Below are 15,047 nucleotides of genomic sequence, written 5' to 3' on the forward strand. Positions count from 1 at the left end.
CATTAATCTGTCTCTCAGCTGTTTCCATGGAATCAGAAAAAATTGCAAGATCATCTGTAAAAGCGAGACAATCGATTTGAAGATTTTGTTTCTCGTAACCCAGCGTGACACCATTTTTAATTTCTGGGTTTTTCAGTTCCTTGCGCCACTCACGAATCACCATTTTGAGGGCACAGTTGGAAATTTGGAAATTTGTGGTAACATCTTATACTACCAAAATGCTGAGGTCATCGGTCCCTAAGATTACACACTTCTTAACCTAACTAAAACTGACTTATGCTAAGGACGACACACACACCCATGCCCGAGGGAGGACTCGAACCTCCGACCGGGGCAGCCGCACGGACCGTGACAAGGCGCCCTAGACCGCGCGGCTACACCGTGCGGCGACACAGTTGAAGATCAGAAGTGAGAGCCCATCTCTTTGCTTCACTCCAATCTTTACTTCAAAGCTTCTGAAGTTTCTCCTCTAAATTTCACTTTTGAGATTGTGTTGGTTATCGTCTGCTGGATTATCGCTTTGGTCTTCTTGTCTAGGCCAAGTTGTTCTAGAACTCTGATCGGGGTTTTCGATCAATCGAGTGGTATGCCTTTTTGAAATCCACAGAGGTCAGAACAAAATTCCTATTCCTGAGCTTCAGGTTCCAAAGGATGCATTTAAGGTTCATTATCTGTTCGATGCATGATCGCCCGTTCCTGAAACCTCCTTTATACTCTCCCAGCTGTGGGTCTAGCTGTTCTTCTGTCCTAGTTTGCCGAACATTCGACAGAATCTTATATGCTGTTGATATGACAGAGATACCACGATAGTTATTTACATCTGTTCTATCACCTTTTTCATGAAGAGGACGAATTAGAGATAAATTCCAGCCATATCGGAGTCATTCAGTTTCCCAAATCTGGCTGATAGTTTCTGTTAGTTTATCCTCTGCATATTTCCCAAGCTCAGAAATAATGGAATTTTCCCATGGTGCTTTGTTGTTCTTGAGCGAATGAATAATTATCTTGATTTCCTCTTTCGTGGGTGGTGATGAATTCAGGTGGCCTTCTCAATAGTCTGTAAAGGGAAATGTGGAGTTAGGAGGTTAAAGTAATTTGTCATTGTGAACTAGCTTTCTGTTTGAAGCTTTAAAGTGTAGGCTTGGAGTATTGTACTTGGAGAGATTGGCCTTAAAAGATCTGTTGGAGTTGCCTGTATTTGTCTTCTGGAAGTCTTGTTCACTTTGTGCCAACTGTATTTTCTCAAATGTACGCTTCACTTCCCGTATCATCTTTGCGGCGTGTTTTCTAGCATCTAGGAAGTTAGTTTTGTTAGCTTCATTTTTCTTGGCATTCCATCTCTGCCACGCATGCCACCTTTGCTTAACTGCTGCCTCACAATCACTGTTCCACCAAGCATGCTTCTTCGGTTTCAGAAGCGGAACAGTTTCCTTTGCTGTTCTGACCAGGGCGTGTTGCAATTCTTCCCAGCACACTGGATCTAAGGATTCAAGTTTATGAGTGAATTCTCAATTGGACATCAGCTTTTCCTTGTCAGATCTGTCTATCTTCCTTGCCTGTTTCCTTTGCTGTTCTGACCAGGGCGTGTTGTAATTCTTCCCAGCACACTGGATCTAAGGATTCAAGTTTATGAGTGAATTCTCGATTGGACATCAGCTTTTCCTTGTCAGATCTGCCTATCTTCCTTGCCTGTTTCCTTTGCTGTTCTGACCAGGGCGTGTTGCAATTCTTCCCAGCACACTGGATCTAAGGATTCAAGTTTATTAGTGAATTCTCGATTGGACATCAGCTTTTCCTTGTCAGATCTGTCTATCTTCCTTGCCTGTTTCCTTTGCTGTTCTGACCAGGGCGTGTTGCAATTCTTCCCAGCACACTGGATCTAAGGATTCAAGTTTATGAGTGAATTCTCGATTGGACATCAGCTTTTCCTTGTCAGATCTGTCTATCTTCCTTGCCTGTTTCCTTTGCTGTTCTGACCAGGGCGTGTTGCAATTCTTCCCAGCACACTGGATCTAAGGATTCAAGTTTATTAGTGAATTCTCGATTGGACATCAGCTTTTCCTTGTCAGATCTGTCTATCTTCCTTGCCTGTTTCCTTTGCTGTTCTGACCAGGGCGTGTTGCAATTCTTCCCAGCACACTGGATCTAAGGATTCAAGTTTATGAGTGAATTCTCGATTGGACATCAGCTTTTCCTTGTCAGATCTGTCTATCTTCCTTGCCTGTGTTATTCTGGAATTTTTTGGAATTAGCTTCATTTTAATCTTTGAAAGATAGTGATCTGAATCCCGATTGGCATTCTCAGAACTTTACATTCTGGATCTCTCGTTGTGCTTTTCGGGTGATGATAAGTGATCAGTTTTATATTCTTCAAGATTCGGATGTAGGCATGGCCAAGTTTTTTGTTTTCTTGGCAAGTGATTGAATGCTGCTGATTTAATGACTAGGATAGAAGCTTTACACAATTCCACCAGTCTCTCTCCATTGCAGTTGGTCCATTTATGTGCTGGGTAATTTCCAACAATGTCATGGAATTTGCTCTGCTTGCCAAGATGCGCATTGAAATTTTCGACCAGGATGCTGATGTGTTTGTTTGAGATCTTGGATAGGAGGTCCTCTAGTTCTTCCCAAAATTCGTCTGTTCCTTTAGGATCTCTCTTGTTTGTCTGGTTGGTTGGTGCATGAACATTTAAAATGCTGTAAACTTTGTTTGTGCTTCGGAAAGAAATAGTAGGTACTCGGCTATTTGGTGAGATAAAGTATATGATGGAATCTAGAGTTTTCTTGTTGAGTATAAATCCCATGATAACATGAGGAATGGTTTTTAGAACGCGTCTGCCAGTTTTACCTTTGAATATTCTGCAGCCCTCTGACTCAAAGGGGTGTTCATCTGTGAATCTTGTTTCTTGAATCGCTGAAATTAGTATCTTCTATTGCTGCAAGGCATCTGTAAGTTTTTTTTTAGTTTACCTGCCTTCAGAAATGAGTTGACGTTAAATGTGGCAAAGTAATTTGGGCGTTTGTGCTTAATCTTTGCAGGAGTCTCTGATACCTCCAAGCCCGTTGGTGCAGGCTCCCCAGACTCCGAAGATCTGCATGCGTCGTCCAAGACGACGGTGGGCCTTGTACCGCCGGGGGGAGTAGCATCTAATGAGCTTTCCTCCGTGCTTTTGTCAGCTGAAGAACTGTTTTTTGGATCCTGCCAAGGTTATGAACCCTATTTCATTGTATTAATATTTTATTTTTTAATTAAAGTATCCTGTTTTATAGAATCTTCTGTGCTACCTACCCCATACTTTTTCTTTGATTTAGAAAACAGTAATATACATTGGGTTGAGGTATGTAAGCTGCCTTGGACGCATATATATGAAACGACTTGCAAATTTCTGAAGTAATTTCTTTAGATTTCTGTTGGTCTAATATCTGTCTTTTAGTTAGTTTTCCTTTCTCATCCATCACATGTCTTACAAAACTGACTTGGTTTTCCACACCTAATTACTTAAATATTATTAGTCTTTCATCTCATTCAATATTTACTTGGTTTTCTATCATCAAGACTGAGTCTATAAAATATTTATTTAAAATATTTATACTTAAATTACGAACTACGAAAAACACACTTTCCATCACACAGTTCCCAATTTTGAAAGACAAAAGCCCTTGTTTCCTCACAGGTTTACTTAATTTTCCTGTGGTATACACTATCTTAAGTCCAGATACAGACATTTCTGAATTTCACGTTCGCTACTTATGTCTTTCCACAAAGATTCAGAAATTCATGTTATTTCAGTACCAGTATGTAGAAATGCATGTTCACTCATACGATATAACTGTATTCTAATTAATGGTTGACCTAACCTAATTGAGAATCCATCTTCCTCTTCTCTTAGAAGGTCCTGTTCAATATCTTCTTTACTCCAAACTGATAACATACCTTGGACAAGCTTGATACTCTAATCCTTCCTTTCTGAGACAAACTGTTGCCCGAGTATTTCTTTGTTTGTCTCTCCTACTTCAAATCTACTCAATGCTGAATCTTCATATCACTTACCATGTCTTAATCCTCTTGAGTCTCGTTATTACACTTAGAAAAACCTACGTTTCTTGTTCAACATTTATGGGATCATCTCTTTGGCCTAATTCTGATCTCCGGGCATCCTCTAATATCTTCTGTTCTTTCGTAGGTTCACCTTCTACTATAGCACAATCGTAATCATTATTGAATTCTAGCCCTTCGAACCCGACGCTTTCATTACCCGTTTGTGCCATATCTGATAGTCCTGGTCCTCACTTGAATCATACCCATTTGAAGATTCCTCTTGTGTTTCCTGCCTGTTGTGAATACTCTCACTAGACATGTCAATAGTAACAACAGTAGCACTCATTTCGTTTCATTATCATCACTTTGATCTCTGGAACTACTTATTGATCCTTCCTCCTCACTACGAAAATTCTCAGTATGCATCTGTAATTTATTATTACCCCTTTTCTCGTGCCTTTCATTTATACTTCGCACATCTTCTCCTTTTTTCATCCTATACTCAATTACACCTGTGGCTAATTCCCATAAGTCACTCACCCATTGTCCACAGCTCGTGGTCTTGCGGTAGCGTTATCGCTTGCTACGCGCGGAATTCTGGGTTCGATTCCCGGCGGGCGTCAGGGATTTTTTCTGCCTCGTGATGACTGGGTGTTGTGTGTTCTTCATCATCATTTCATCATCATTGACTCGCAAGTCGCCGAACTGGCGTCAACTAAAAAGGACTTGCAATACGGGGACCGAACTTCCCCGCATGGGGCCTCCCGGGCAAGAATGCCATACGATCATTTCATTTTTTTCACTCACCCATTGACCATATGCTTACTTTTCACTTGTATTTTCATGACAGTTATTCTCTATAAGTACCTCTAGTATTTCTTTTCCTGTCTTACTGTCAGTTGCTTTCCCTACAGATTTGCTAGTCGCAACCTTCTCCTCTTTGGGCATTCCCTCTTTATTATTGGTAAGGTTACTCTGTTCCTCCCACTCATAAAATGGCTAAATATCAACGCCATCTACCTCATATGCTTTTCTGAACTTATAGTACCTCTCCACCTCCTTTTCTCGACAAAATTCTGGTAAACCTTGTATCCACTTTAATTTATACTCCCATCCTCTTTTTCCTTTTTGATTTATATCTTTCTCACACCAAGCACACTATTAACTATTCCTATTTCTACTACGACAGTTCACTCTACGTCTGTTGTACTGCCCATTGGTTTGAAAACTATTATTCTGGCGATACTGTTGGTTCTCTTGATACTGTTTTTGAGGCCCACCCCTATGTTCTGCTCCAGCTCAGCATTTTACTGTGGTGGACCCTTGTTCTCTGACTGGTGCCACAGTGTGCCATTGTGAGTGCTACTGCTTCCATAAACTCTTCGGACTCACCTGCCTCTATTGATTCTCATTGATCTCATTCTTGGTTATTTCATTTATAAATTTATTATTATTGTTATTACAGGGCTATTACAGTTGATTGAAGCGATTTCATAAATTCACTGTAGCTCCATTCATTGACATATGGTCACGACACACTACAGATACGTAGAAAAACTCATAAAGTTTTGTTCGGCTGAAGCCGCACTTCAGGTTTCTGCCGCCAGAGTGCTCGAGAGCGCAGTGAGGCAAAATGGCGACAGGAGCCGAGAAAGCCTATGTCGTGCTTGAAATGCACTCACATCAGTCAGTCATAACAGTGCAACGACACTTCAAGGACGAAGTTCAACAAAGATCCACCAACTGCTAACTCCATTCGGCGATGGTATGCGCAGTTTAATGCTTCTGGATGCCTCTGTAAGGGGAAATCAACGGGTCGGGCTTCAGTGACCGAAGAAACGGTTGAACGAGTGTGGGCAAGTTTCACGCGTAGCCCCCGGAAGTCTACGAATAAAGCAAGTAGGGAGCTAAACGTACCACAGCCGACGGTTTGGAAAATCTTACGGAAAAGACTAAAGCAGAAGCCTTACCGTTTACAATCGCTACAAGCCCTGACACCCGATGACAAAGTCAAACGCTTTGAATTTTCGGCGCGGTTGCAACAGCTCATGGAAGAGGATGCGTTCAGTGCGAAACTTGTTTTCAGTGATGAAGCAACATTTTTTCTTAATGGTGAAGTGAACAGACACAATGTGCGAATCTGGGCGGTAGAGAATCCTCACGCATTCGTCCAGCAAATTCGCAATTCACCAAAAGTTAACGTGTTTTGTGCAATCTCACGGTTTAAAGTTTATGGCCCCTTTTTCTTCTGCGGGAAAAACGTTACAGGACACGTGTATCTGGACATGCTGGAAAATTGGCTCATGCCACAACTGGAGACCGACAGCGCCGACTTCATCTTTCAACAGGATGGTGCTCCACTGCACTTCCATCATGATGTTTGGCATTTCTTAAACAGGAGATTGGAAAACCGATGGATCGGTCGTGGTGGAGATCATGATCAGCAATTCATGTCATGGCCTCCACGCTCTCCCGACTTAACCCCATGCGATTTCTTTCTGTGGGGTTATATGAAAGATTCAGTGTTTAAACCTCCTCTACCAAGAAACGTGCCAGAACTGCGAGCTCGCATCTACGATGTTTTCGAACTCATTGATGGGGACATGCTGCGCCGAGTGTGGGAGGAACTTTATTATCGGCTTGATGTCTGCCGAATCACTAAAGGGGCACATATCGAACATTTGTGAATGCCTAAAAAAACTTTTTGAGTTTTTGTATGTGTGTGCAAAGCATTGTGAATTTATCTCAAATGATAAAGTTATTGTAGAGCTGTGAAATCGCTTCAATCATTTTTCTTCCATACTGGTTAATTTTGTAGGACCTATTTTCATTAGCTCTGCTCCAAACATCAAGTTCATCTACTTCAATCAAGGTAACTTTTTTATCATAATTTCCCAAACTAATGTAACGTTGTATATTTTATGGTAGTTTTCTAAGTAACACATGCAATAAGTGTTCTTCAGTCATAAGATCCTTTTCATGTTCAACTTTCCTACATAAGTTCTCAGAATACTCTCTTAGAATAGTCTTATTATCTCCTGGATTGAATGAAGCTGGATAGAAATCCTGATAAATCTCGCTTTGTTTCACACTGTGATCTGTGGCTCTACTTACCCAATTCCTAGCATCCCCAATGACTTTGGTTTCTGCAATCATTACTCTCTCATTCTCAGGAAGTTCTTTGGGTATAAATTTCATAAAGGCTTTCGTAAATGTTACTAGATTTATTTTACCTTTTGGGTGAAATTTTTATAACTCACCAACTATTTGGTTATGCCATACCACTCCAAATAGGTATACAGTAACTAACATCTTAAAATTTTCCACACTTTCAACCCTATGAGCGATTTTGGAAGTAACTGTTATCAATTCTACTACCTCACTTACTATTAGTTCTGAAATTTGTTGCTGTACATGTGTAGCTAACATTTTATTCGCATCATTTACATCAATTTTTACAACAGCAATAGTCTTGGCCAGTTTGTTATCTACTGCATCTGCTACTTCTTTCATTTCAGTTTCGGTGTTTGATTGCCCTTGTATAATTTTAGTTTCTAATCCAAATGCAAATTTATATAGTTCAGTCTTGTATCTTTAGTTACCTTATGCCTTTTTTTCATTTTTTCAACTTCACGCTTTACCTGCTCTATATTATTTTCAACTAAAGTCACATGTTCTCTGGACTCACATATTCTCTGTTTTATTGCTTTTACCGATCTTTCCAAATTTTTCTTTACTGAATCTATTTTTTAAGTCATCGTTCCTATCTTTCCTTTTACTTCTCCTACCTAGTGAGCCGATATCTCCATTAATTTCCTCTTTCAACGACCCTGTCTCCCATTTATTGTCCCTATGTATCCACGTATTAACCCTGTCTCTCCGTTCATTGACTTATTTACTGTATCTGTTATCGTCTGAGTCACTGTCTGAAACATATTGCCTGTCGTATTCCCCATTTTTTTTCACTTCAGGTTCCATTTTTATCTTTACTTCCTGTACTGGATATGAAGGTGTTAGTTTGTAGTAGCTTTGGTCGCTATCTTCTAGGTGCTGCTGTATGGTTACGTAATTAACCTTCTCTGTAACTAGTAGATCACCTTCTGCACCTCTAATATTTGGATCCTTTCAAGCAAATAATGCGTTATTCTTAAATACTGTGTATCTCTGGTTCAACTGTGCTATCTTCTGCACCATTGCTGCTTGGGAGTCTGCCATATTGTTTTGTATAGTCTGTATCGCCTAATAACCTTCGCTTATCGTCCACCTTGAAGTACAGTTTTGATTCTGTTAATCAACTAAAAATGTACTCTATTTAGTTGCAAACTTCAGGAAACTAAGATTGATGTCCCTTTCTCCTAAGGCCGTCACTTGGCAATCAAACGCCACCAAACTGGCTAAAGGTGGCGAATCCTGTCATGGAAAAATGTAATGCGATGCTCCACCCTAAAGTAACTGCTATTACATATAACCATGTTTAGCTGTATTTCAGGATAGAGGCCTAGGGTGTAATGGCGGAATATTTTTGCTAATTTCGCTCAGATAACACGCGGTAGACTTTGTAAAAGAGTTAATAATTTGGTGGGCAATAGCGAGGATTGGAACAGACTTGACTAACGACTAATCATTTTGAGATGGCTGGACAAGGGGAGAAACCTAAGGATTTGTTACCACATAAATAGGTACCTGAGTTCCTGAAAACATGCCATTTCACAATACGTAGAATAATATTACACAAAGTACGATTAAACGTAGTAAGGTTCATAACATTACATTACCCTTTGATTGTAAATGTGCTGAAGGCACGAATTCCTTGCTGTTTCATGCACTTTTAAAAACAAATGACAACAACGGATTTTGCATAATCTGAAGGCTCTTAATTCAATTGACAAATTCATAAAGAATGTACTACTTAGCTTGCGTTGTGCTGAAAACACAGTGTGCAAAGTGGCGGCTTGCAAATTATTTGATTACCAAACAATATTTACCTTACTTGTACCACCAGTTGTCACTGTTGCAGTTACGATCACTAAATACTCGTTACCCTATTATCAAGTTGTGGCACAACACCCATAGTCTTCGATCTACTGCAATAATATACGCTAGAAGATATTGTCGAGAACAAAGCTAAACAAGAATTTGTGTACATGTTTTATTCAGCGTATGTTGCTACTTGCTATAGCATCCAGTTGCATAGGAACCACTGGAAATTGGGTGTGGTTTAGCACAGTTTATAAAATGGACGCTATATTGAATTAGTTGTTCAGAATCAGAACAGAGTGCGTTAATCCAACTTTTAGAAAGAAATTATTATTCAGTAATATAGGGTGTTTCAAAAATGACCGGTATATTTGAAACGGCAATAAAAACTAAACGATCAGCGATAGAAATACACCGTTTGTTGCAATATGCTTGGGACAACAGTACATTTTCAGGCGGACAAACTTTCGAAATTACAGTAGTTACAATTTTCAACAACAGATGGCGCTGCAAGTGATGTGAAAGATATAGAAGACAACGCAGTCTGTGGGTGCGCCATTCTGTACGTCGTCTTTCTGCTGTAAGCGTGTGCTGTTCACAATGTGCAAGTGTGCTGTAGACAACATGGTTTATTCCTTAGAACAGAGGATTTTTCTGGTGTTGGAATTCCACCGCCTAGAACACAGTGTTGTTGCAACAAGACGAAGTTTTCAACGGAGGTTTAATGTAACCAAAGGACCGAAAAGCGATAAAATAAAGGATCTGTTTGAGAAATTTCAACGGACTGGGAACGTGACGGATGAACGTGCTGGAAAGGTAGGGCGACCGCGTACGGCAACCACAGAGGGCAACGCGCAGCTAGTGCAGCAGGTGATCCGACAGCGGCCTCGAGTTTCCGTTCGCCGTGTTGCAGCTGCGGTCCAAATGAAGCCAACGTCCACGTATCGTCTCATGCGCCAGAGTTTACACCTCTATCCATACAAACTTCAAACGCGGCAACCCCTCAGCGCCGCTACCATTGCTGTACGAGAGACATTCGCTAACGATATAGTGCACAGGATTGATGACGGCGATATGCATGTGGGCAGCATTTGGTTTACTGACGAAGCTTATTTTTACCTGGACGGTTTCGTCAATAAACAGAACTGGCGCATATGGGGAACCGAAAAGCCCCATGTTGCAGTCCCATCGTCCCTGCATCCTCAAAAAGTACTGGTCTGGGGCGCTATTTCTTCCAAAGGAATCATTGGCCCATTTTTCAGATCCGAAACGATTACTGCACCACGCTAACTGGACATTCTTCGTGAATTTGTGGCGGTACAAACTGCCTTAGACGACACTGCGAACACCTCGTGGTTTATGCAAGATGGTGCCCGGCCACATCGCACGGCCGACGTCTTTAATTTCCTGAATGAATATTTCGATGATCGTGTGATTGCTTTGGGCTATCCGAAACATACAGGAGGCGGCGTGGATTGGCCTCCCTATTCGCCAGACATGAACCCCTGTGACTTCTTTCTGTGGGGACACTTGAAAGACCAGGTGTACCGCCAGAATCCAGAAACAATTGAACAGCTGAAGCAGTACATCTCATCTGCATGTGAAGCCATTCCGCCAGACACGTTGTCAAAGGTTTCGGGTAATTTCATTCAGAGACTACGCCATATTATTACTACACATGGTAGATATGTGGAAAATATCGTACTACGGAGTTTCCCAGACCGCAGCGCCATCTGTTGTTGAAAATTGTAACTACTGTAAGTTCGAAAGTTTGTCTGCCTGAAAATGTACTGTTGTCCCAAGCATATTGCAACAAACGGTGTATTTCTATCGCTGCTCGTTTAGTTTTTATTGCCGTTTCAAATATACCGGTCATTTTTGAAACACCCTGTATATATAACACACAAACTGAAGAAAACTTAGCTACTCAGTTTTAAGAAATACTACCACAAATAATACTGCATGTAATGAAGGCTTATTAAAGCCAATTATTGAAAAGAATACTTTAATCTGTTGATATCATAGTGAACTTTGGCACTGACCTTGCTGCAGATTGCTACACTCTTCCCAAACTGTGATATTTTTTAGGTTCCACTTGCAACGGCAGGTCTTACAAAGAAGGCATGTGTTGTCCAAGTTATGCAATAGCGCGGAAACTGCACCATTGCTTGAATATGATCCAATATTATTTTTTATCGAGATACAGCTTTCCCGGGTTGTAATGCAATACGATTAGCAATGACAAACACGTCGCCAGAGGAACAGCAGTTTTCGCTCACAAAAGTTCACTTGTTACCAACGCAGTTTCACAGCAGAATACTGTGCGCCAACGCCTCAATTTCTCTCGTTGATTGGGGTTCCCCTTATAACGTACTCCACTGCATTATTGCTATACAGTATGAGACACATCATTAGAACAAGACAGCCTAATCAACATTAGTGTGAAGGCACGTTAACAACTCATATCGATGACATTATTTTCTCTGCTTGTATCCCGCCGACCTCTGTCCGTTCTTTCACATTGTTGTTGTTGTGGTCTTCAGTCCTGAGACTGGTTTGATGCAGCTCTCCACTCTACTCTATCCTATGCACGCCTCTTCGTGTCCCTGTACGTACTGCAGCCTACATCCCTCTGAATCTGCTTAGTGTATTCATCTCTTGGTCTCCCTCTACGATTTTTACCCTCCACGCTGCCCTCCAATACTAAATTGGTGATCCCTTGATGCCTCAGAACATGTCCTACCAACCGATCCCTTCTTCTAGCCAAGTTGTGCCACAATCTCCTCTTCTCCCCAATCCTATTCAGTATCTCCTCATTAGTTATGTGGTCTACCCATCTAATCTTCAGCATTCTTCTGTAGCACCACATTTCGAAAGCTTCTATTCTCTTCTTGTCCAAACTAGTTATCGTCCATGTTTCACTTCCATACATGGCTACACTCCATACAAATAATTTCAGAAAACGACTTCCTGACACTTAAATCTATACTCGATGTTAACAAATTTCTCTTATTCAGAAACGCTTTCCTTGCCACTGCCAGTCTACATTTTATATCCTCTCTACTTCGACCATCATCAGTTAATTTGCTCCCCAAATAGCAAATCTTCTTTACTACTTTAAGTGTCTCAATTCCTACTCTAATTCTCTCAGCATCACCCGACTTAATTCGTCTATATTCCATTACCCTTGTTTTGCTTTTGTTGATGTTCATCTTATATCCTCCTTTCAAGACACTGTCCATTCCGTTCTACTGCTCTTCCAAGTGCTTTGCTGTCTCTGACAGAATTACAATGTCATCGGCGAACCTCAAAGTTTTTATTTGTTCTCCATGGATTCTAATAGCTACTCCGAATTTTTCTTTTGCTTCCTTTACTGCTTGCTCAATATACAGATTGAACAACATCGGAGAGTGGCTACAAACCTGTCTTACTCCCTTCCCAACCGCTGCTTCCCTTTCGTTCAAATATTACTGCACAAAGAACAGATAGCAGAGAATATCCTGATAAGACAGTAAATATTTGTACATTAATCTTCGTACATCCATATTTAAATTGGACAGTGGTGGGAGATCAGCTGGTATAAGTTTTAGTAAAAATGAAACTCCTCCAGCTGTACTTAAGATTTCATGTTCATTTGGCTACTAGTTTCGACGTTGCGTCAACGCCATCATTCTACTAGAAGTACTCGGACACACACAGTTGATACCATCAGAGTGTAACGGCCCGAAGGCGGCTTTTTTTAGAAAAATCGGTGGCGTATTAGGAATTTGAATCAAACCAGCGTGTTTTCAGAATTACTTGCTGAACACCTCTCGAACGGCACTCGGAGTATAGAGAGCTGTAAACGGTAAAAGGAAGTAAAACTACACATTTCATCATTTCCTTTGTACTTGGAGTAGTACAAACCATGTAATGGCACACAGTCCCACAGGCGACTGCGTGTAACGAAACCACGATTCCTTGGCGTGTCTGTCTTTCTGTAGACGACGTATCTTATCACTGGGAGGGATTATTATCGGGACGATTCAACGATGGTTGAAGAATGGCATCTTCATTGTCACAAGGGATTTCTTCTTGTGATTAGCCGGCTTCTAATTTTTTTTCTTCCTTGATCATGTGTCTTAATTATTTCTTAAATATACTGAGGTAACAAAAAGTCATGGGATAGCGATATACACATATACAAATGGTGGATTTATCGGGTACATAACGTATAAAAGGGGAACGGTAGTTGGAGGTAGACGCATGGAACATTCCATTTCGTAAATCGTTATAGAATTCAATATTCCGAAACCCACAGTGTCAAGGGTGGGCCGAAAATACCAAATACCAGCCATTATCTGTCACCACGGCCTTCACTTAACGACAGAAAGCAGCGGCGGTTGAGTAGGTTTTTCAGTGCTAACACACAAGCAGTACTGCGTGAAATAATCGCTGATATCAATGTGGGACGTACGTATATGTTAGGATAACGCGGTGAAATTAGCCGTTAATGGAATACGCCAGCACGTGACCGACGCGAGTGCCTCTGCTAACAGCACAACATCGTCTGCAGTGCCTCTTCTGGTCTCGTGACCATATCGATAGGACCTTAGGCAGCTGGAAAACGATGGAATGGTCAGGCAAGTCCTTGTAAGGCTGGTAAGAGCAGATGGTAGGGTTGGAATGTGGCGCGGGCTCCACTAACCCATGGACTCAGGTTGTCAACAAGGCGCTGTGCAAACTGGTTGGTTCAAATGGCTCTGAGCACTATGGGACTCAACTGCTGAGGTCATTAGTCCCCTAGAACTTAGAACTAGTTAAACTTAACTAACCTAAGGACATCACAAACATCCATGCCCTAGGCAGGATTCGAACCTGCGACCGTAGCGGTCTTGCGGCTCCAGACTGCAGCGCCTTTAACCGCACGGCCACTTCGGCCGGCTACAAACTGGTGGTGGCTCTCTAATGGTGTAGGCTGTGTTTATGTGGAATGGACTGGATCCTCGGTTATGTTCGGCTACTCCGAGACGATTTTCAGCAATTCATGGGTTTTATGTTGTCAAACAACGATGGAATTTGTATGGATGACAATGCGCCATGTCATCGGGCCACAGTCGTTCGCGATCGGTCTGATGGACATTCTGGACAGTGAATGATATGACCAGCCAGATCGCCCGACATGAATCCCACCCAATTTTTATGGGACTAAACTGAGAGGTCAATTCAAATGGTTCAAATGGCTCTGAGCACTATGGGACTTAACATCTATGGTCATCAGTCCCCTAGAACTTAGAACTACTTAAACCTAACTAACCTAAGGACAGCACACAACACCCAGTCAACACGAGGCAGAGAAAATCCCTAACCCCGCCGGGAATCGAACCCGGGAACCCGGGCGTGGGAAGCGAGAACGCTACCGCACGACCACGAGCTGCGGACTAGAGGTCAATTCATGCTCAAAACTCAACACCGGCAACACTTTCGCAGTAATTGACGGCTATAGAGGCAAAATGGCTCAGTATTTCTGCTCGAGACATACAACGAGTTGTTGAGTCCATGAGACTTGGCGCTGCTGCACTACGCAGGGAAAAAGGAGGTCAAACGCGATATTAGAAGGTATCCCATAACTTTTGTCAACTTAGTATAAATTCAGTTTATTACCCTCATATGGAATTTGTAACATGTCTAGTGCATAAAAAAATATTTCTACATTATTTCATTGTTCTTCTAGTGGTGGCTGACTATTGTTCGATGTTAAAGAGAGACAGTAAAAGTGAAGGAAAACAGAAAGATAAATTTAAAAAATTAGATGAGCACTCTGCGTTTGCTAAGACCACTATTTGTAATATTTGAGTATGTGACTGAAAAATATAAAAGAGCCATGAAAATGCTGACCTTGTTTTAATTTCATTGTAATATCTTAAATCAGTGAAGTCTGATATATCATTTTATTAAAAATCGAGACCAGATAAAACCGCAAGAACGTAATTTTCGCATTCAGGATTACACATTTTTCAAAACCACCTATTTTTCAGAAACCAATTGAAAAA

The 15,047-nt window shown here is 41.3% G+C and overlaps 1 protein-coding gene across 1 annotated transcript in view; it reads left to right on the plus strand.

Moving 5' to 3' along the window:
* LOC126484797 (transmembrane protease serine 9-like) overlaps positions 1–15,047 on the plus strand; it is a 48,664-nt gene that overhangs the window by 18,677 nt on the left and 14,940 nt on the right. The window lies entirely within an intron of this gene.

The sequence above is a fragment of the Schistocerca serialis genome, chromosome 6 (assembly GCF_023864345.2).
Source record: "Schistocerca serialis cubense isolate TAMUIC-IGC-003099 chromosome 6, iqSchSeri2.2, whole genome shotgun sequence".
Taxonomy (NCBI): domain Eukaryota; kingdom Metazoa; phylum Arthropoda; class Insecta; order Orthoptera; family Acrididae; genus Schistocerca; species Schistocerca serialis.